General features: G+C 40.3%; 2 pseudogenes; one reads left to right on the top strand and one right to left on the bottom strand.

Annotated features, from left to right (window-relative positions):
• Positions 1-10324: 10324 nt before the first annotated feature.
• Positions 10325-21224, bottom strand: part of LOC137394334 (dolichyl-diphosphooligosaccharide--protein glycosyltransferase subunit STT3A-like) — a 61784-nt pseudogene continuing 50884 nt past the window's right edge.
• On the top strand, positions 11933-14096 carry LOC137393020 (uncharacterized; annotated as a pseudogene).

Here is a 21224-nt window from a genome sequence, read left to right as displayed (position 1 = left end):
GGATGCTCCTGAGACAAGGTAGCGTTGGCATTGCTTGCAATCTTGGCAGATCTGCCGACTTAGTCCGTCTGCATTATTATGTTTCAAGCCCTTGCGGTGCTTCAAAGTAAATTCAAATTCCGAGAGTACCTCGAACCATCGGGCTAGCTGACCTGTCGGCGTTGAAGCTCGCAGTAACCATGGCAAGCTGGCATGGTCAGTGCGTATCTCAAATTTCCGTCCATATAGTTGCGGACGGAAATGTTTTAGGGCCTTCACAATAGCCAGTAGCTCCAGCCGCATCACACAATAGTTCGCTTCTTCCGGTGAGTGCATTTTAGAATAGTATGCAATTACTCTCTTTTGACCATCTTGTTTTTGTGCCAGGACCGCTCCGGAAGCCACTTGGCTTGCGCCCGTTTCTAGAATGAATGGTTTTGAGAAGTCTGGATAGGCCAGCACCGGCGCAGTTGTCAGATGATTCTTGAGAGTCTGAAAGGCATGCTGACACTCGTTGTCCCAGCAAAATTCTGCTCGGGTAGAACACAACTGGCTGAGTGGTCGAGATAGCTCTGCATAATTTGCAATGAACCTGCGGTAATACCCACAAGTGCACAGAAAGGCCTTGACATCAGACTTATGCTTGGGCAAGAGCCATTCACTAACAGCTTCAATTTTGGTCGCATCAGTTTCCACCCCATCGGCGCTCACCACATGCCCCAGGTAATGCACTTTCTCCCCGAAAAGCATACATTTAGATGGCTTCAGCTTTAATCCGGCAGCCTTGAGTCTGTGAAAGACTTCTTCTAAGCGTTATAGGTGAGTGTCAAAATCGGCAGAGAACACAATTATGTCATCTAGGTAGATCAACAGTGGGCGCCAATGCAAGCCCCGTAGAACTGTCTCCATTAACCGTTCGAATGTAGATGGTTCTGAGGGAAGGCCGAAAGGAAGAACTTGCCACTCCCAAAGACCGGATCTAGTAGTAAAAGCGGCAGCTTCCTTGGCAGAACTTTCTAGCTCCACTTGCCAATAGCCACTGGCAAGATCTAGAGTACTGAACCACTTGCTACCACCCAAGGCATCCAAGCTATCATCAATTCTAGGGAGGGGTATGCACCCTTGGTGGTGAGTTCGTTCAGCTTACGGTAGTCCACACAGAAGCACCAGCTGCCGTCTTTCTTTTTCACCAACACAACTGGGGAGCTTCAAGCGCCATGGCCCTCTTTCACTAGGCCATGTTCCTTGAGCTCTTGCACTTGCTTCTCTATTTCTGCCTCTTGAACAGGGCCATGCCGGTAAGGCCTTTGTTTGATGGGCCGTGCATCTCTAACCAAAGGAATGGTATGCTGGACAACAGCTGTCCTTCCAAGATCATACTTGCCTGTACTGAAAATTGACTGATTTTTCTGCAATAACCCCGTTGCCCTTTTTAATTGGTTATCGTCCAACCTATGACACCATTGTTGAAAAGCATTATCAAGGTCTTCTGGAAGCGTTCCGTTGGTCGGCCCTATGTTTAGGTTACCTTCCACCGCCCCGACCATGGAACAGCTTGCAATGACCTGTCCCGACTTCAGCTCAACTTCTGCATCTGAATAGTTCATTATGCGTATACAGACATCTTGATTTTTGGTTGATGTATGGATGAGGCCACTACTAGCCCTGGCAGCCCGCCAGTGTGCTCTATACATGCTGCCCCATGCCTCCAAATGCGATTCAACCTCGCTTGAACGAGCTTCTCACTACGGGTTGGCTTGGATGTAGTGTATTTGGCCTGGACCTTGACCTGCAAGGGCTCTCCGTTGGCAGCACAGCAATCGATCTTCTGTCCTTGGCAAACCAGCTGATTGTTCTTGAAATCAATCTGGCAGTTAAAGTTCTTGAAGAAGTCAAAACCCAGCAGGATATGGTTATCTATTTCGGCAATGATGAAGTTCGTTACAAATACTTCATTGCCCAACTTCAATGTGACTTTTGTTGTCCCTTCCAATAGAATTCGTTGGCCATCTGCAAGCACACCCTGGCCTTCAAAAGGTATGGGGTGGGTGAAGGAAGACGGGGGTAGCTGTTGTAGGACTCTTTTAGGAATTATGGATCGGAAACAACCACTATCGAGAAGAAGCGAACATTTTGTCTTTCCTACCTGAGCCCGAACATAATACGATGTGGCCTCGGAAGGTTGACAGAAACTAACTAATGTGTCACTCCTCAGGTTTGGTTCAGCTTGTCCGGGGCCTATGACTGCTGAACTGATTCGTTTCCCGCCTTCTTTTGCCTGCAGTCACGAGAAATATGTCCTAAAACCTGACAATTGTAGCAGTGTATGTCCTTGGTGGTTCGAGGCCTCCGGTTGGCCGCCAGTCCATTTAACAGCTCACGCTGGGAGGTTGCCAACTGCCTTTGTGATTCCACCAATTTCTGGGTTAATTCCATTTGCATGGAAGCAAATTTATCCAGCATTTCCTTCTGAGAGTTGTGAAACTCTTCAGCCTGCAGCTCTATTTGCTTCTTCAGGTCTTGGACGTCCTCTGTCTCTAACCAGTGGATCCCTACATCGGCAGTCATCATTGAGCGATATTTATGGATGATATCTACTGCCTCTGCGAGAGAACTTGGTGGTGACAACCGTAATGTTCATGCCAATTGTGGCATTGTTGACCCTGCACACAGAACTTCCTGTTTCGCTTGCTGATCCTGTTGATCAGTCGTTAAATTTGGGTACGCCTTTTTCACCAATGTCATTACTATTTCCCCAAATTTATGAACGCTTTCTTTAGGTTTTAACTTCAACCCCCGCAAAAGAGTATTTGCCATATCTGTAGTGAGTCCATACTGCGATTGTAGCTTATCGTACACTTCCTCACATGAGTCGCCAGTAGTTCCCATTGTAGCAGGGCCCTTTAGGGATAGCCGCAGACGTAGCTTCTTCTCAGCATCACTCCATCTATTATGTTTAGCAATGGCTTCATAGCTAGTGATGAATGTGTCTACATCTTCTGTTCCATCAAATGTGGGTGCGGGGATTGGATGATGTGGTGGGACAGCTGCCTTCGTGTGCAGTTGCCCTATTTCCTTCTCATCACCACTGTAATGGTCACGACACCCCCGTTCCATTTCTAGCCTCTCTTTCTCTAACCTTTCCTTTTCTAACCTCTGTCATCGAGTGCGTGTAGACATTATGGGTTCGTCTAGATTGCTCTAGCAGAAAGTTCCCACTGCTGCCACCAGTGAAGTAAATTCTACTCGACAAGGATAGACAACTCCCAACTCAAGAGCGAGTTCACACAAACTCGATGAGTCAAGAAACAGGCTTGTGGGTGAGCCGATAAACAGACTCAAAAGTGAGCCGATAAACAGACTCGAGAGTGAGCCGATAAACAGACTCGTGGGTGAGCCGATAAACAGACTCGATGGTGAGCCGATAAACAGACTCGTGGGTGAGCCGATAAACAGACTCGAGAGTGAGCCGATAAACAGACTCGTGGGTGAGCCAATAAACAGACTCCTGGGTGAGCTGATAACAGACTCGTGGGTGAGCCGATAAACAGACTCGATGGTGTCTTTTCTCAACTATCACACCCTAGCAAGCCAAGCGCAATAATTCTTGATGTTCGGTCAATAGCACTTATAGTGAATGCAGCTATGATACGCTGGCTAATATCACAATGCTAAAGTCAGAAACAGTGACAAGAATGTTATACACTATTTGCTTTTGAAACTCAAGCAGAGCTTATTTGTAAAGAATGCAGTATCTTTATCGGTGTTATATATCTCAGTACTAAGCAGTAACACACCAACAATGATAAAACTGGCAGGTTATATAGCAATCCCAAGAAAAAATCTACAATTGATTGGCTGCACAGTAATCAGCTCAACCAATTCCACAATAACATATTTCGAATACAAAAACGATAACATTTGTCACTAACTAATCACGCAATACGAGTATTAATAATTTTTTTAGTGTTTGTATAGTAACATGCAAATCTTATAACAATATGGTGATAAATGGTTAACATAAAAAAATTGCTAGTATCACACATACATACTCTCTACATTGGACAAGTGTTAAGCGTGCGTCTTATAAATGACTATTCAAATTTGTCTGAATTGCGATGAACGTAATATAGATCCGTTGAGTTAGCAATTTGAAGCTGCCAGATTATAGGCTTAGAAAAGACGTCATCAACTCTCTTATGCATGCTGACGTCTACAAATACGGGTACACACTGATTGACAGCTCATTCGCTTTTACAAGCATGAAGTGGGGTCCAAGACCATTCGCCCACCGGTAGATCCTATCGGGGACGACAGTGACCCTCTCGGGCTACTGGACTCACCAGTCAAAATCGATTTTTGAGTGCCAGTAGTCTCGCCAACCACCTCAGCCCTTTTCAGGGCTATCATTTCCATTTTAAGGGTTTTGTTCTGCGACGACAATGGTGGAAACTCGGTGTCGTACTTGTCATCCACTTTTTTTATTACACTGGTTCATTAGAAGTTGTCTTTTGGTAATACAATAGGCATCTACGATGGACTGCTGCAGAATTTATTTTCTTATTCTACATTCCCATTCATTCTTAGCAGTAAGCATCCGTCCATGTTGCTTACAATATTTATTTCAATCTAATCATCACACTAATAAACCAATAAATCATTTAACAGTAAAATAAGCATTGTTACCAACTCAATCAAATACCATCTGAATATAGAGCATAAGCACTACAGATGAAGAAACAAATGAGGGTGCACAGGTGGTATTTGTTAGATAGTAGATGTTGTCTTAAAAGCAATCTAACCTACTTCTATGCACCTCTCTCTTACTTCATCCTACTTACAAGCGGTCTTAAACACAATCACTATGCACTCACTGGTTTAAGTTCCAGACCTGCATTCCCTGGTTGCAAGTTGGGGCGGCTAAGCAAGTTGGGGCGGCTAATGTTAGGCGACTAGTTATGAGCATCTGGGGGTTTGGAGGGTTTGTCAGCCCCTCAACAGTTTCTTTTATGTAGGGCCTCAACAGGGCATCTCATGTGAAGTTTTAAAAATTTTTTATCAGAAAGTATAAACATTTTTTCTATTAGTTGAGATTTATTTGTTTTAGGTGATGTGACTGCCAGGACGTTTTCGGATTAAATTAGGCTAAACTTGACCGCAGTTGAAACGCTCAGAAACAATACATCTTTTTCTTTTGAGCATTTCAACAAAGATAAATTTTGCCGTTTTTATTTTAAGTTCATCCTAAGGTTTCTACGCTTTCGTGGGTTATTGCCAAGCAAATGTTTGTTAAAACTTGACGTTTTGCAAACCTTTATAAAATTCGTTAACAAGAATATTTTGCCGATGATGATAATAATGACGCCCAAGAACTATTAAAAGTTGACGTTTATCTACCGTATATGGCTTGGAATAAAGTGATACTCTACAGCAATAAAAACGGTTCCCGTAGCCGTTGGGCAAATAACTGTTCGAGTTAATGATGTTGAGGTCGAGTTATCTAAAGCAATTTATCATTGCGTGGGAACGGACCGAACAAACCCGTTCGAGTTAACCAAGTGTTCGTGGTAAAATTTTACATTTTATCCGAGGGCGAGTTATCCTGGTTTGACTGTACTTAGCCGCCAAAAATTCTTAAAAAGTCGGGACGGCTCAGCCGGCCAGCTGCCCCAGGAAATACGGGCCTGGGTTTAACATAAAGTCTCAGTCTCACTGAGTAATTGCTACTACAATTAAATTAAACACCAGGCATTCAGATGAAAGCCTGGCCTTTAATTTGAAAATTTAGCCAATATACATTGTATTTGGCTTTCATCTGATGAAAGCTAAATATATGAGGCTGTGTTTAAAACAGCCCTTTGAAGACTTGCATGGTGAAGCAAGCGTCAATAGGATTTAGGTTTGCGTCAGGGTTAGTAGTAATACAAAGAGGCTTTCAAACTTCTGAACAAGCAAATTAAACGCCAGACTTTCAGATTATTGTATGAAAGGCAAATAGGTGAACAAGAATGCTGAATGTAAGCCAAGGCATACAAATAAGAACAATAAGTTATGAACCAGTGCAGTGTGAGATGTAAAGGATAGAAATTGCGTATATTGGTAATAATACATGTATAAACACAAGAGGTCTATCATGTGTAAAGGATTTATGGAATGGTTTACAGGGAATGAAACTCACACTCTACCTAAAGTGAAGCAAATACATTAGTTTTATTTGAGCGCCCACACCTAAGTAGACTCTCCCTTGAAATTCTGTCTGTCTCACTGACTCAACCAATGATAAGGCAAACTATACCCTAGATATATTATATTACAATATTTTCATTCAAAATTTGTGTGGATTTTTAGCTGACACTTTTTTATTCTCCGTATCAATTTAAAATTAATTATAATTAGTTGAATAGCCATATTATAGATAAAGATATAGATAAGTAGTCAATACTCCACCCGCTATTGATATTATGTATATGTAAGTCCGAGCAGTAAAGTAAAAGTATAAGTTCCTGAATAAAAATCACTGTGACTATGTCAACCTCTACAACAGAGTACTGTAGATAACCATATGGTACTTTCAAACCAGATAAATATGTTATAATATCTGGTATTCTCAGTATTTCATGATCCTTCTATGAAGGTCACCTCAAACTCATTTTAGAGACATCAATATATAAAGTATCAAAAGGAACAAACAAGCTGGAAAGGACGGATGCTAGGTTGTTAGCACAAAATCCAGATCAAATACTGTATATTAATTAGTGGTACACTGAATAGAACTAGAGAATAATCAACCAAAACATCCCACCTCTTTACCGAAGCAAACACTTGTGCATGACTAGAGCAGAAAGACCAGCTGTCTTTTTATCAAAAAAAGAAAAACTGTCTTTTATGGAGTTCACCTTAACCTTCATAGAACATCGTGGTACAGCAAAATTAGTAACCTTTAATACTTACCAGGCAGTCTTTAACCTTAGTCACTTGTATAGAAGGATGGTGGAACTTTGGGTGAGATCAGCAAATGGCATATCAACTTTAGTCAGGTTTGTAGATGAGAGCAAACGTCACTCATAAATGATCTTTTTAAGATATTATATACCGTATAACTTCTCATTCAGTGTAGAAGTGCTAGAACTCCAAGCTGTAACACTCGTAGCTAATGTAATGGCTTCGCGGACACAATCTATCGCTAACACAAAGGTTTTTTTGTTAATATCAATGCAGCCAGTATCATCAGAGCATGGCCTGTTGGCAACCAATCATTTAACAGGTAACAATGTAGACCTGAGCGTATAAACATCAGTTTTATACTAAAATAATAGTTTAGCTCTATTCACTTCCTTGAGTGGTACATCTATGTTTAGCCTACAATCAGTTACTTTATTATCAACTAGACCAATGTCTAGCATTACACAAGTAATAAAAAGGTTTTTGTACAGAAAATTAATTTTAATAAACATATACAACATTTACCATTTTAAATGAAGGAGTTTTTTTATTTCTGTGTGCGATATAAGTTTAATTCGGTTTAGGCTACATATAAATATATTTATATGCCTATATATATATTTATATTCTATATATATGTAGAATATGGAGGCTTCCTGAACAGCTAATTTTTCAGAGCCTTCTAACATGGCTTTTATATTGATATGAGCCTCCTGATTAGAAAAGAAATATATATATATATATATATATATATCTTCTGAGTAATTAAATCAAAAAAGATTTTGCTGTGAACTATGCACCAAGCCACCATTGGTGAATGAGCATTGTTGCATTTATACCGCAGGCGGTTCAATAATGATAAATTGTGTAACATGAAAGTGAACTAAGCTAATATATATATATACATTGAGACATACTATTGCTGAAGAACTGCCGCCAACCTTTTACTGCTATCCAATAAACCAACCACTTGATCGAGTAGAGAGGTATAGATATATTTATATAAATAAATACAGTAGGCACTCCTACAACGTAAATAATTCATTCCGGGAACGCTTACTTTATAGGGACTTTACGATATAAGAATAGTAAGATACATGGAATATGCATAATCCGTTCCAAGATCTTTCCAAATTCATGCCTCTGGCTAAACAAAAATGAAAAACTTGACACCACTCCATTAATTTGTGGGCTGTACCGTAACTGCAGTATTATTGGTTTGCATCGACAGCTATTTTCATATTTCTGATCAATCTCCCTATTATTATTGACCATGATTGTGGTAATTTTTACAGTAATTTGATGGGGATCGCATACCTTCGACGATCGTTTACAATGATTTGCTTATTTTTTTGAACAGCAAAGTATATTCTGCAAAGTAAAACTGATAACAAATATTTTATACACTACAATAAAGCAAAGCAAAAAATATGTTTACTATGAAAAGCAGTACTAACTGTTTGTTGTCTATCTGTACACAGGGGTCAAGTTTAGGATAAAACAGAACTGTCGATGATACTCCAACTCGTCACATTCCAATTGGTAGACCGACGCTGTAACTCCTGCACCAATCAATCGCCTTTGTGTTTAGGAACAATTGCGCAGCTATTCGGCTCTCTTTTCTGCTGACACATCTGACGATCTATCATGACGAACTAGAATGTTGCAAAAGTTGCGTGTATACTAAATGTAGTTATAACACTTTACGCAACTCATTTTTTTTCGGAAGAGCCGAGGCGAGATTGAGCAACAATCAAATTGAATTTGAGAACTCCTCAGACTAGACACTTTACATTATATGGAATTTTTTACGCAGTACGAAGCAAAAACTTCACATAGATTCTATACGTTATCTAGAATTTACGTTATAGGAGGTATGAGGTATAGGAGTGTCGAATGTATATAAAGATACAGTCAATGTTTGTGCATACAGTGATCTGCCATCTTCCATGCTCTGCCCGGCTATCAATCGTCTTGTCACTTTTATATCGCAGGAGGTTTAGGCTCCGATTTAATCACTAGGATGGCCTTCTTCTGGCGATCTTTTGATTGGTCTTCCAGGTGCCAGCTCAGTGGCCAGCCAGTCTGTTTTCCACTGTCTGGCATCAAGCCGGTCATACTTCCACCCGACCCAGCCTTTGCTAGTCTTGGTCTGGTCCAAGTCTCTTTGGCTGACCCTCTATCCGTCGGTTGGCCAGCTAGCTGTGTAGGACATACTCAGCTATAGATCCGGTCGTCCACAACCAAGTGAATGAGCATTACTACATTCATAGTGCAATTGGGTCTATAATGATAATAATCACAAATTGATGTTTAATAGATACAATGTATGGAGTTTGAATCAGCTAGTAAACTATACCTTTAGTACTTAATCATAGTACAAGTATTAGAGTAGACAACAATTAGTCCTTACTCACAAGCTCAAAGCTCTGACATGTTGATGCTTCCATCCATTGTAGAACAGACTCTCTCTAAACAATTAGCAGATTATGTTAGGTATTCACAACTCCACCATGTTTAGTTTATAATCTGTGATAAATATGTTACAGTAAATAGCTCTTTATTCTTGTCAACCCCCTAATAAAAATAAGTGTTCTATAGAAATGGAAGCTTCTAGATGGTCTTCTCTACTCAAATACAGCAAGACTAACAGTAGAACAGTAAACCGTAAGGATCTGTGAATAGTGGTATGGAGCTGACCTGTTCTCAGTAGTAACCTACTGCTAGGTGGGATTTATTACCACAGAAATAACCCATGTAAATGTCTTTATGAACCTGTGTTAACCTAGAAAACTAGTCTGTTATACAGCCTGTTTATGATGAAGGTGGGAGGCCAGCCTATCTTGAGGTCAGATGAAATGAATTTGTGTTCTATAGAGATGAACATAGCTGCTTAAACATCATTAGTTTTGGCCACCTTGTATTCAGCTATTATTGGCCTGCTAAATATCAATAGATTCATTTACCTGGTGTTCACTAGGAGATTATTCAAACAATATTCAAGTTGAAGGTGTCTAAGGACTCCTTCATAAACTGCTTTTTGTCTATCCACAGTAACTGATACCTGAGCACTGGTATCAAATATCTGATATTTAAACCATCCACTGGCTAGACTCAAACAAAATTGATACAATGAAGGCCACCGAGGAATGCATAGGCTTTATTGAACTGTACAACTAAGTTAAAACAGCATAGTGTATCATTACTGATGCTACAAATCACAGGTTGATCATGCATTCAGGAAAGTTACTAGCAGGCTATAAAGAGTTCTCCATGACATGAATCTAACCAGATACTATGCATCTCTGAGAGACATCTGTATCACTATAGCTGAGCCATTATGTAAGCTAAAGAATGTACTAGCATGAGACTGAGAAACTATACAAAAGGTTTGATGGGTTCTCTATACGCCTCAATTGACCAAGTCTTTCACTTGGTATATTCTAACTATCCAATGCTCTGTGGTGTATGCCTCGGCGTTACGTACTCTATCGTATCCTCATGGCTTGGCTACAAATTTGCAAAAAAAGATGAAGCAGAGAATGTCATAACAAACTGCACAAAATTGTAAGCATCACAGAGTTGCTGATATTTCACCTACTCTGTCAAAATAGTGCCTTTCTCTGTAAGAGATAAACCCACATTCTAATTGTCTATTGTAGTGACAGCCAGCCGAGCACCAACACCGAACGGTCTGACTGGAAGGTCAAGAAGTAGTGGCATGTATTTTAAGCCAAAGCAATAGTCAGCTCGCTAACAGAATCAAGTTGGCACGGCAACAGGACCGTCCCAGTTGTTATAAACAAAGTGAGTCCGCTCAGCTACATTTGGCTTAGCTTAACTGACCCAATTATGATTTAGATACGACAGCCGAGTCACATACTCGAGTTACATCACAAAGGAAGATGTCTAGAGGCAATAAGCAAGAGCCGGAACCTACCGCGAAAAGAAGCATATAAAAGCCTGTCTAGGTTATTCCAGAAGAGCAGCGCAGGCTCTCAATGACTGGCAATTGTTGCACACACATTTGCTTTCATGTGTATATACAATGTATATACTTACGCTGGAATATATATATATATATATATAATAAATTGTTTCCTCACCCCGGATACCCCGTATGGGTGGTAAATTCTGCTCTAACTCGGGTCTCCTACCAGAGACCTGGGAGTTTGAGCACTTGCCTCAAGATCTTAGCTGTTCCCAATAGCGCACTTTTCTGCAACTCACCTGAGTTGATTGTTGTTGGTATATATATATATATATATATGTACATAGGGGGCACTGGGGGCAATAACACCGGCGCATAAAATGTGGCTTGCTCAAATACCAACAACAATCAACTCAGGTAAGTTGCAGAAAAGTGCGCTATTGGGAACAGCTAAGATCTTGAGGCGAGTGCTCAAACTCCCAGGTCTCTGGTAGGAGGCTCGAGTTAGAGCAGAATTTACCACCCATACGGGGTATCCGGGGTGAGGAAACAATTTTATTTATATATATAAATATATATATATATATATGTATGTATGTGTTTATATATATTTTGACTGGAATATATATTCCTTGATGACTAAAGACTCTGGTGTGTTTATTTATATTGCTTGACTGTCTTGTGGAGAAGTAAGGTGAACCGGCAGTTTTCTTCACACCCTCACAAACAAATGATTTCTCAAACTGAGATATACAACTATCAGAATTGTAGAAACAAATATACACTCACTCTGCTCGGTGTAGACTGAACCAAATCTATAATAAAAGAGCTTGTACATGAGGCAGTTAAGCAGAGTGGGAGAACCATCTTTGTCAATCCTAAACTCTTCTTGCGGAGTGTAGTAGTCTGCTTCCTTTATGTGAGCAACCTCTGGTGTTGAGCCGCCAATACGTACCATCTACAAAAACTTGTTGATATCTGAAAAGAGCATTATAAATGATTAGTACAAGACATCGGCATACTACTGTCAAGTTCTAGGGAGGGAAAAGGAAGGGAACGGGAGCAGAGGGTGCGGGAACAATGAACCAGAAGGGGAGAGACCGGGGCAGGGGAAAAAGCGGAGAAGGGGAGAGAGAAACGCATGAGTGAGAAAAGCGTGAGTGTGAAAAGTGAAGTGTGGGTAAAAAAAGCGTGAGTGAGAGAAGTGTGAGTGCAAAAGAGAGGCGAGTGAGAGAGAGGCGAGTGAGAGAGAGACGAGTGGGAGAGAGTGACGAGTGGGAGAGAGAGTGACGAGTGGGAGAGAGAGTAACGAGTGGGAAAAAGAGTGATGAGTGGGAGAGTGCCGAGTGGGAGAGAGACGAGTGGGAGAGTGACAAGTGGGAGAGAGTGACGAGTGGGAGAGACGAGTGGGAGAGAGTGACGAGTGGGAGAGGCGAGTGAGAGAGAGAGACGAGTGAGAGAGACGATTCAGAGAGACGAGTGAGAGAGAGAGACGAGTGGGAGAGAGTGACGAGTGGGAGAGAGAGTGACGAGGTGGAGAGTGACGAGTGGGAGAGTGACGAGTGGGAGAGACACGAGCGAGAGTGTGACGAGTGAGAGAGAGAGAGAGTGACGAGTGGGAGAGACGAGTGGGAGAGACGAGTGGAAGAGCCGAGTGAGAGAGACGAGTGGGAGAGAGTGACGAGTGGGAGAGGCGAGTGAGAGAGAGACGAATGAGAGAGACGATTCAGAAAGACGAGTGGGAGAGAGTGACGAGTGGGAAAGAGAGAGTGACGAGTGGGAGAGAGAGTGACGAGTGGGAGAGAGAGTGAGAGAGACGAGAGAGAGAGATACGAGTGAGAGAGACGAGTGAGAGAGACGAGTGAGAGAGACGAGTGAGAGAGACGAGTGAGAGAGACGAGTGAGAGAGACGAGTGAGAGAGACGGATGAGAGAGACGAGTGAGAGAGACGAGTTAAAGGGACGAGTGAGAGGGACAAGTGAGAGGGACGAGTGAGAGAGACGAGTGGGAGAGACGAGTGAGAGGGACGAGTGAGAGAGATGAGAGAGAGAGACGAGTGAGAGAGATGAGTCAGGGAGAGACGAGTGAAAGAGATGAGTGAGAGAGAGAGATGAGAGAGAGACGAGTGAGAGAGACGAGTGAGAGAGACGAGTGAGAGAGACAAGTGAGAGAGACAAGTGAGAGAGATGAGTGAGAGTGACGAGTGGGAGAAAGAGATGAGTGAGAGAGACGAGTGAGAGAGACGAGTGAGAGAGACGAGTGAGAGAGACGAGTGAGAGAGGCGAGTGAGAGAGACGAGTGAGAGAGACGAGTGAGAGAGCCGAGTGAGAGAGACGAGTGAGAGAGATGAGTTAAAGGGACGAGTGAGAGGGACAAGTGAGAGGGACAAGTGAGAGAGACGAGTGAGAGAGACGAGTGAGAGGGACGAGTGAGATAGACGAGTGAGATAGACGAGTGAGAGAGACGAGTGAGAGAGAGAGACGAGTGAGAGTGACGAGTGAGAGAGATGATGAGAGAGAGACGAGTGAGAGAGATGAGTCAGGGAGAGACGAGTGAAAGAGATGAGTGAGAGAGAGAGATGAGAGAGAGAGACGAGTGAGAGAGACGAGTGAGAGAGACGAGTGAGAGAGACGAGTGAGAGAGACGAGTGAGAGAGACGGATGAGAGAGACGAGTGAGAGAGACGAGTTAAAGGGACGAGTGAGAGGGACAAGTGAGAGGGACGAGTGAGAGAGACGAGTGAGAGAGACGAGTGAGAGGGACGAGTGAGAGAGATGAGAGAGAGAGACGAGTGAGAGAGATGAGTCAGGGAGAGACGAGTGAAAGAGATGAGTGAGAGAGAGAGATGAGAGAAAGACGAGTGAGAGAGACGAGTGAGAGAGACGAGTGAGAGAGACAAGTGAGAGAGATGAGTGAGAGAGACGAGTGAGAGAGACGAGTGAGAGAGACGAGTGAGAGAGGCGAGTGAGAGAGACGAGTGAGAGAGACGAGTGAGAGAGACGAGTGAGAGAGACGAGTGAGAGAGACGAGTGAGAGAGACGAGTGAGAGAGACGAGTGAGAGAGATGAGTGAGAGAGACGAGTGAGAGAGACGAGTGAGAGAGACGAGTGAGAGAGATGAGTTAAAGCGACGAGTGAGAGGGACAAGTGAGAGGGACAAGTGAGAGAGACGAGTGAGAGAGACGAGTGAGAGGGACGAGTGAGATAGACGAGTGAGAGAGACGAGTGAGAGAGAGAGACGAGTGAGAGTGACGAGTGAGAGAGATGATGAGAGAGAGACGAGTGAGAGAGATGAGTCAGGGAGAGACGAGTGAAAGAGATGAGTGAGAGAGAGAGATGAGAGAGAGACGAGTGAGAGAGACGAGTGAGAGAGACGAGTGAGAGAGACGAGTGAGAGAGACAAGTGAGAGAGACAAGTGAGAGAGATGAGTGAGAGTGACGAGTGGGAGAAAGAGACGAGTGAGAGAGACAAGTGGGAGAGAGTGACGAGTGGGAGAGAGAGAGACGAGTGGGAGTGAGAGATGAGTGGGAAAGAGGCGAGTGATAGAGGAGTGGGAGAGACGGGTGAGACAGATGATTGGGAAAAAGAGACGAGTGGGAGAGTGACGAGTGAGAGACGATTGGGAGAGAGATGAGTGGGAGAGATCGAGAGGCAGGTGTTTGAATGCAAGTCCATCGGAAGAAAGAGCATTTACCATCTGTGGAATATCCCGTGAGACAACCAAATATAACGAGCACATATCCCACATCCAACTCTCTCAAGATTTCATAGGCTTTATCCTCAGGCGATGACACTGCCTGCATGACAAAGCATTCAACGCAAAATAGTAAATGGGATCATACTGTGTGGTCAAGTAATAGATCTCTCGAATGTCTCAGAATGAAAGAATAAGCAAAGTCAATCCTAAGATGCCCACCTGCCCAACTCTGGATATGTGAGTGTTGTTCCAAGTATTGTTGTCTACCAAAATTGTCCGATTAGCCATAGCTGTTATCTGATATCCGTAATCCCACCAAGACATAATTTTTGCATCCTGGACAAAAAAGCGAGTGTGTATATAAACTTAGCGAGAGAGAATCAACGACTAGCTAGTCAATGAAAAACTAACACACATTACAAAGGGAGGAGGCAAGTTCTAGAAGACCAAACTAATCAGAGAGGGAATAAAAAATCTTCAACCAATGTGAGTGTTCAAATGAACAACAAACGTTGTTAATAGGTTCATAGTTGATGTTGGAATACAAAAAGTAAATATCACTTTAACTACAATTTTATTTAGTAAGAGTTACCAGGACACAAATGAACATTTGCGTTTAACGGTATAACTAAATATCACAGTGAAGAACATCCTTGCTACCTCTGGAGTGTTTTGCCTCAGCCAGTAGTAAGCTTCCCTGAAGTCATCAAATATAACACTGCCATCACCATCGCCTGATTTGGCGGAGAGAACGATGGAAGGACTGGAGTAGGCCTCTGAAGTGACCCAGGTGCATTGAAAAACATAGGTGATGAGGATAGAGGTCATGATAAAGACTACAGCAGTGACCACCTTGAAAAGGAAACAACTCCTCAATAGGTACAAGCCATTGAAACAATGCTAATAGAAAATGTTGAGTTGATCAGTTTAGCCAAGCGCCATTTTTTAAGTAATTTTCTTCTCGCTAACAATGGTGATGGTTTCAGAAAATATCACTTTTTGAAGCCACATCTAGTTCCTTCGGTAACTAAAGCTTGTAGATCTGTAGGCATGATATAGTCATACATCAACATTTTAAAAGTATTACATACAAGCTACTGAGAACCCTCCGTTAACCACCTCATTTTTAAATGGGTAGTTGAGTGCTCCAACCATCTTTTTAGACATCTTTTTGCTGGATGGTTAAGATTTTTTTGACCTAAAGATTGGATACATATTTTTCCTGTAAAATGAGAGGGTGGTGGAGACCTTAATGCCGGTGAGGATGCACATAACAGGAGCCAAGATCAACATAAGACGAACCATTACTCCCAAGAGAGCAAATACAAACTACAATGTTAGCTCTGTTAAAAATATTATGAGTAAAATAATTAAATCACTTGAAATCATAGAGCAAACAAAATATCAAGCAAAACAGTAAGAAACAAAGTCATAATGACAGCTAAGAATCTCACCACAAAATAGATACTTGTAAGGTCATACATAATAATAAAAATTTGAGTTTGAACTTTAAGGTTGACTCGCGACAAAATTCCCATTACAATTATTCGGTATCAAAAGATTCACCATGCCTTACTCTGTTGTGGTGTAGGTGCAAAGTATGTGGAAATGTGATTACAAACTCTTAAAAGCTCAAAAACGAAAAGCCATCGTAAATTGGAATCTCTTTATTTCTCTGAAGTAGTCATTACAGTTGGTTATTGTCTTGTCACGTGATGTTCTCACAGGAATTGAAAGGCCAATAAAATCTCAATATAAAACTTATCATAGCACTAGTTTATGACAAACACTTCGGGTTTTACCGAAGACCCCGTATCAAATACAGATACTCGCTGCTTTACAGTTTTGTTTCGGCTTGATCTAATCGTCAAGTTGTAATTTGATCATGTGACCCAATACTTCGCAAATAATTGCTGCAGCATTTTTCGATTATCACAGGTGACCAACAGGCTCATCATGATTATCAGACAATGATATGTACTCCTTCGAGCTAAGGTTAAGAAATTGAACGCATTTTTATGGTATGTTATAAGATATCACTGCTAAAAGTGACAGCATTACAATGACGGTAAAATAGATGCGTAAGAACAATAGACATGTGGCTGCGATTAACTGTTCATTTTTTAGCTTTTAAAAGCATGTAATCACATTTCCAGACATTTTACACCTACAACACAACTGAGTAAGACATAGTGAACTTTTTGATACTACATAACTGTAATATGAATTTTGTTGCAAGTCAACCTTTAAACCAACTATGGAAGATCGCTGAATAAAAATGTATATATCACAACTAAATTTAAATATTATGTAAATATAACAATACCATATGTTTGCTATGTATCTACTGTGAAGACCACATTTAGCCTTCATTTAGCTCCAACTTTACATTAACTCTTCAAGTTGATTTATTTTCAAGCAGCAAAATGCTTTCCACATAACATAAGACAGGTGGAAAAGACAACTTTTATATAACAAGACATTAACTTCAAACTAATGTCTGTTTGTAGAGAGAAATAAAAATTTATGATACACATGAGTTACTTTAGTCAATATTGAAGCCCAGATAAAAGTACCTGAGACAACCCAGAAACAGAGTTTTACATACAAACAAACTAGTGAGAGACGGTGTAACAGATTTAAACTTCTACAATTACATTTTATAACAAACAATACCTGTAGCTGTGAGCAGTCCCTTATGACCAATGCTGTTCCTCCAACAACAGTCACTATGGTTCTGAGCAGAAGGGTGAACTGGTCATATGTCATACGAGATCGGACATAGACGACGAACGCGTAAATCTGACAGAGTCCAAACACACCGAATGCCTATTAAGAAAGTGATAAAAACGTGATTAGCTATTAAAAAGATGATTTTCTGTGCATATGTGTTACTGTGAATGTAATGAGACCATGGAAATGTTGAATTTCAATAGAGTTTGTAAACTGTACTATAGGGTAACAAGGTATAGTACAACTGCGGTATTTTAAAAAGAGGACAACTCCGACATCACAACAATTAATCAAAGTTGGACACTGTTTACTCCTCAATAAGGCATATGTATGCTAACAAGCTGTACTGCTCGGTGTTGCCAGAGTACTAAAAGTCTTTGAACAAAAAAATTATTTGTATTTAACATTTGCCACTGCTAGCTGGATGCTTGGCGTTGCCCGGGTATTAAAAATCAGCTTATAAACAATGAGAAGTAATTGCTATATTTGCTATTCCCTGCCACTTGCTATTAGCCTGGCCCATTGGCAATAACTAATTTGAGTAAGCTCATTAATAAGAGCTAACTATTTGCTCTCACGATTGAGCAAGCATAAAATTATGTCACCGCTATCCATGCCGTTGCGTCATCACGTTGCGTCGTAATGGAGAACGGTAGAGTAAGTGCTTCTATATAACGGCATATATTGCCTAGCGAATCTATCAAACTCGTGTGGCTTGGTTAGTAAGGTGTCAGACTAGCGAATAGGGGGTTCCGAGGTCACATCTTTTGCGATACCAAATCTTTATTCCAAGATTTTAATAGCTATAGCTGGGCACGCACACATACACACGACCAACTTTGAGAAATATATCTATATACATACTTCTATTGCCGTGAACTTCTATTTCCGGCTTATCGTAAGGTTTAATTACTAAATCCCGGTGAGGGTCAATACTTTTCATTCCTACTTGGAATAATACAATTGTCAATAATACATTGACAATTGTATTATTCCAAGTAGGAATGGCCTCTACATTATCTCATCGTTCCGTCAGACAAAGACAGTACATTATCTTATTTTTACATTTGTACCAGTATTGAGAAGTAGCAGTATCGTTATATTCAGAGTTTTGATAGTTGCTTGTGGAGCAGTAACTTTTTAAGCACACACTTCTATGCAAGAATTGCTATTATTAATTCAAAATATTCTGAACATTTATTTAGTTTTCTCAGTTTGTATTAATTGTACCATGATCGAATCATCTCTTATTGTAATTGTAGCAAAACAGACTTAATTTAGCTACTACTTGCTAGTTATTTCACATTTACATTTAAACCTTTTTATTGTAGTTTTATATTTTAAATTTGTTTTACCTGCACAAAGGTTTTTGCTCAAGATATGAAATTTAAAAGTTGTTGGACAAAGTTTGTAAACCTTTACAATTGTCTTTATTTTCTCTGTTAATTTATATCGATTACACAAAACACTTTTCTAAAGATATTTGGTTTGAAATTTAGAATGGCAAATGTTGTTATACGTTACATACAAATAATTCTTCTTTTCAAAAACTTTTTATTACCCGGGCTAAGCTGGGTTCTACAGCTAGTCTATATGTATATTTTTCAAACTTTGTCGTCATTGAATGTGTCCAGCTATATTAAAATCTTGGAATAAAGAATCCACATCGCCGAAGATTTGATCTCGGAACTTCCAATTTGCCAGTCCGACACCCTACCAATTTAGCCACACAAGCTTGATGGAATCGCTAGGCTATATATGTCGGTGTATGGGAGCAAACGGGCTACTGCTTTTAATCAAGACAAAAAATCGTGGCCGTAAGTCACGGAGAGTGGTACTTCTTATTGGTCAGCTTACTCAAATTGTACATTGGCAATGTGCCAATCTGGTAGCGAGTGACAGGCAACTCTCATTGTTTATAAGCTGATTTTAATATGCAGATAGATAGTTTGTAGATAAATTAGAAAGTAGACTAACAGGATGTATCTTAAAGGTTGACTTGCAACAAAGTTTACATCACAGTTATTTGGTATCAAAAGGTTCACCATGTTTTACTCTGCTATGTTGTAGGTTCAAAATATGTGGAAATGTGATTACAAGCTGGTAGAAGATGAAAACAAACAGTTAATCACAGCCATCACGAAAACAGCAGTAGATTGGAACCCCTATCAAAACAGCTCAAATATGACGTAGTTGAACACGATGTGCTTTTGTTAACACCTTCAGGCGACCTCATTCGTCAAAATACTTTCACGAATAAACTTCACGCATTCAATAAAACCATGTCTACTGTCTTTAGGCATCTATTTCGTTATCATCGTAATGCTGTCACTTTGAGAATTGCTTGCCCCATTTTTTAGAAAATATGGGTCACATGATAAGATTATGACTAGATGATTATACAAGGCTGAAAAGAAACTGTGAAGTAGCGAGCGTCTACATGTATATTTGATAAGTGCTTTTTGGTAGAACCCAAAGTGTTAATCCTAAACAAGTGTTCCGAGACGTTTTATATTGTGCCTTCAATTGGCTTTTCATTTCGGTTGATAACACCATGTGTCAAAACAATAACCACGTCGAGTTGAGTATGTCATCAAAGTAAGGGATTCCAACCTACAGTCGTTTTTAACTGTTCGTTTTTGAGCTTTTAGGAGCTTGTAATCACATTTCCACATATTTTGAACCTACTACACAGCAGAGTAAGACATTGTGAACCTTTTGATACCAAATAACTGTAATGTAAATTGTTGAAAGTCAACCTTTAAAATACCAATTACTAATTTTTGTGTAGCAAACCTGACCTTAACTCTTTCACTGCCATCCATGTAGGAATTTAGCTTTTGGCCTACTGCCAGCCATTTTACTGAAAATTGCTGATTTTGGAGCATGATACATACTCGTAATTTTTCAATTTTAAAGTATATAATATTCAAGTATATTTTATGTTGTTAACTGTTTTAAAAGTTTACAAACATCACTATGCAAAAATTGTCAAATTAGCTATACTACATAGCTTGCTAAAGCTACATGTATGTGAAGATATAATTTTGTGGCTATATTATATAGCTTGCTAAAGCTATGTGAAACTATAATTTTGAAAATGACATCTTGTTGCAACACTAATATTAATCTCATCGTCGTCAGAGCTACTGCTTTCATTATTTGTGTAATCACTAAAATCGGAATCGGCCATAATTCCATCAACATAAGTATTTTTTAATTTTCTGACTTGGGAGGTACTTGAGGGAGCCATGTAACAATAAATATTTTGAACATTAAAAGTGAAAAATGTGCATGCATTTTTGAGTTGGAAAATCCCAAACAAAGATTCAAAATTGCTTCGAAAATTTAGGCTAACTTTATAGAGACATTTCCGAACAATACTGTCAATACCATAAAGGTACTAAAGGTCGTTGGCTATGTTGTCAACGAATAATAAAATTAGGTTACTATGTAATTGCCAGAAAGTTCGCACACGGCAGTCAACCATAGATTTCGCATAAATGCGCATACGGCAGTGAAAGGGTTAAAGAATAATGCTTGCATGCAGCAAACTTCACCCATTTTCAAAGTCAACTAGTTTCACTATATTATATCTTATGCTATCATATTCTAGCTCATGATAAGACAACTTCTGAATGTTTAAAACAATTCAAGTTTAACACTTTAACACATGCGCTCCAAATAATTCAGGAAAATGTTTACCTATCTGATTCACCTTGGATTCATAGTTCCGCTGGGTTTTTCTGTACTTCCGGTATATACAGGATTAAAAAATTTTTGTCTGTCCGTATACAATTGTTTTGTGTGTATACAATGTCAATATAAATTCATAGCTTCAAGTCCATTAGACTATTCGTTCTTGAGGCATAGCAAAACATCCGAAGGCACTTTTAGCTGACCGAGAACTAAAGAGTGGCTGCTGACAGAACGTTAGTTCTTT

The sequence above is a fragment of the Watersipora subatra genome, chromosome 4 (genome assembly GCF_963576615.1).
Source record: "Watersipora subatra chromosome 4, tzWatSuba1.1, whole genome shotgun sequence".
Lineage (NCBI taxonomy): Eukaryota > Metazoa > Bryozoa > Gymnolaemata > Cheilostomatida > Watersiporidae > Watersipora > Watersipora subatra.
This window is presented reverse-complemented; position numbering and strand designations above follow the sequence as displayed.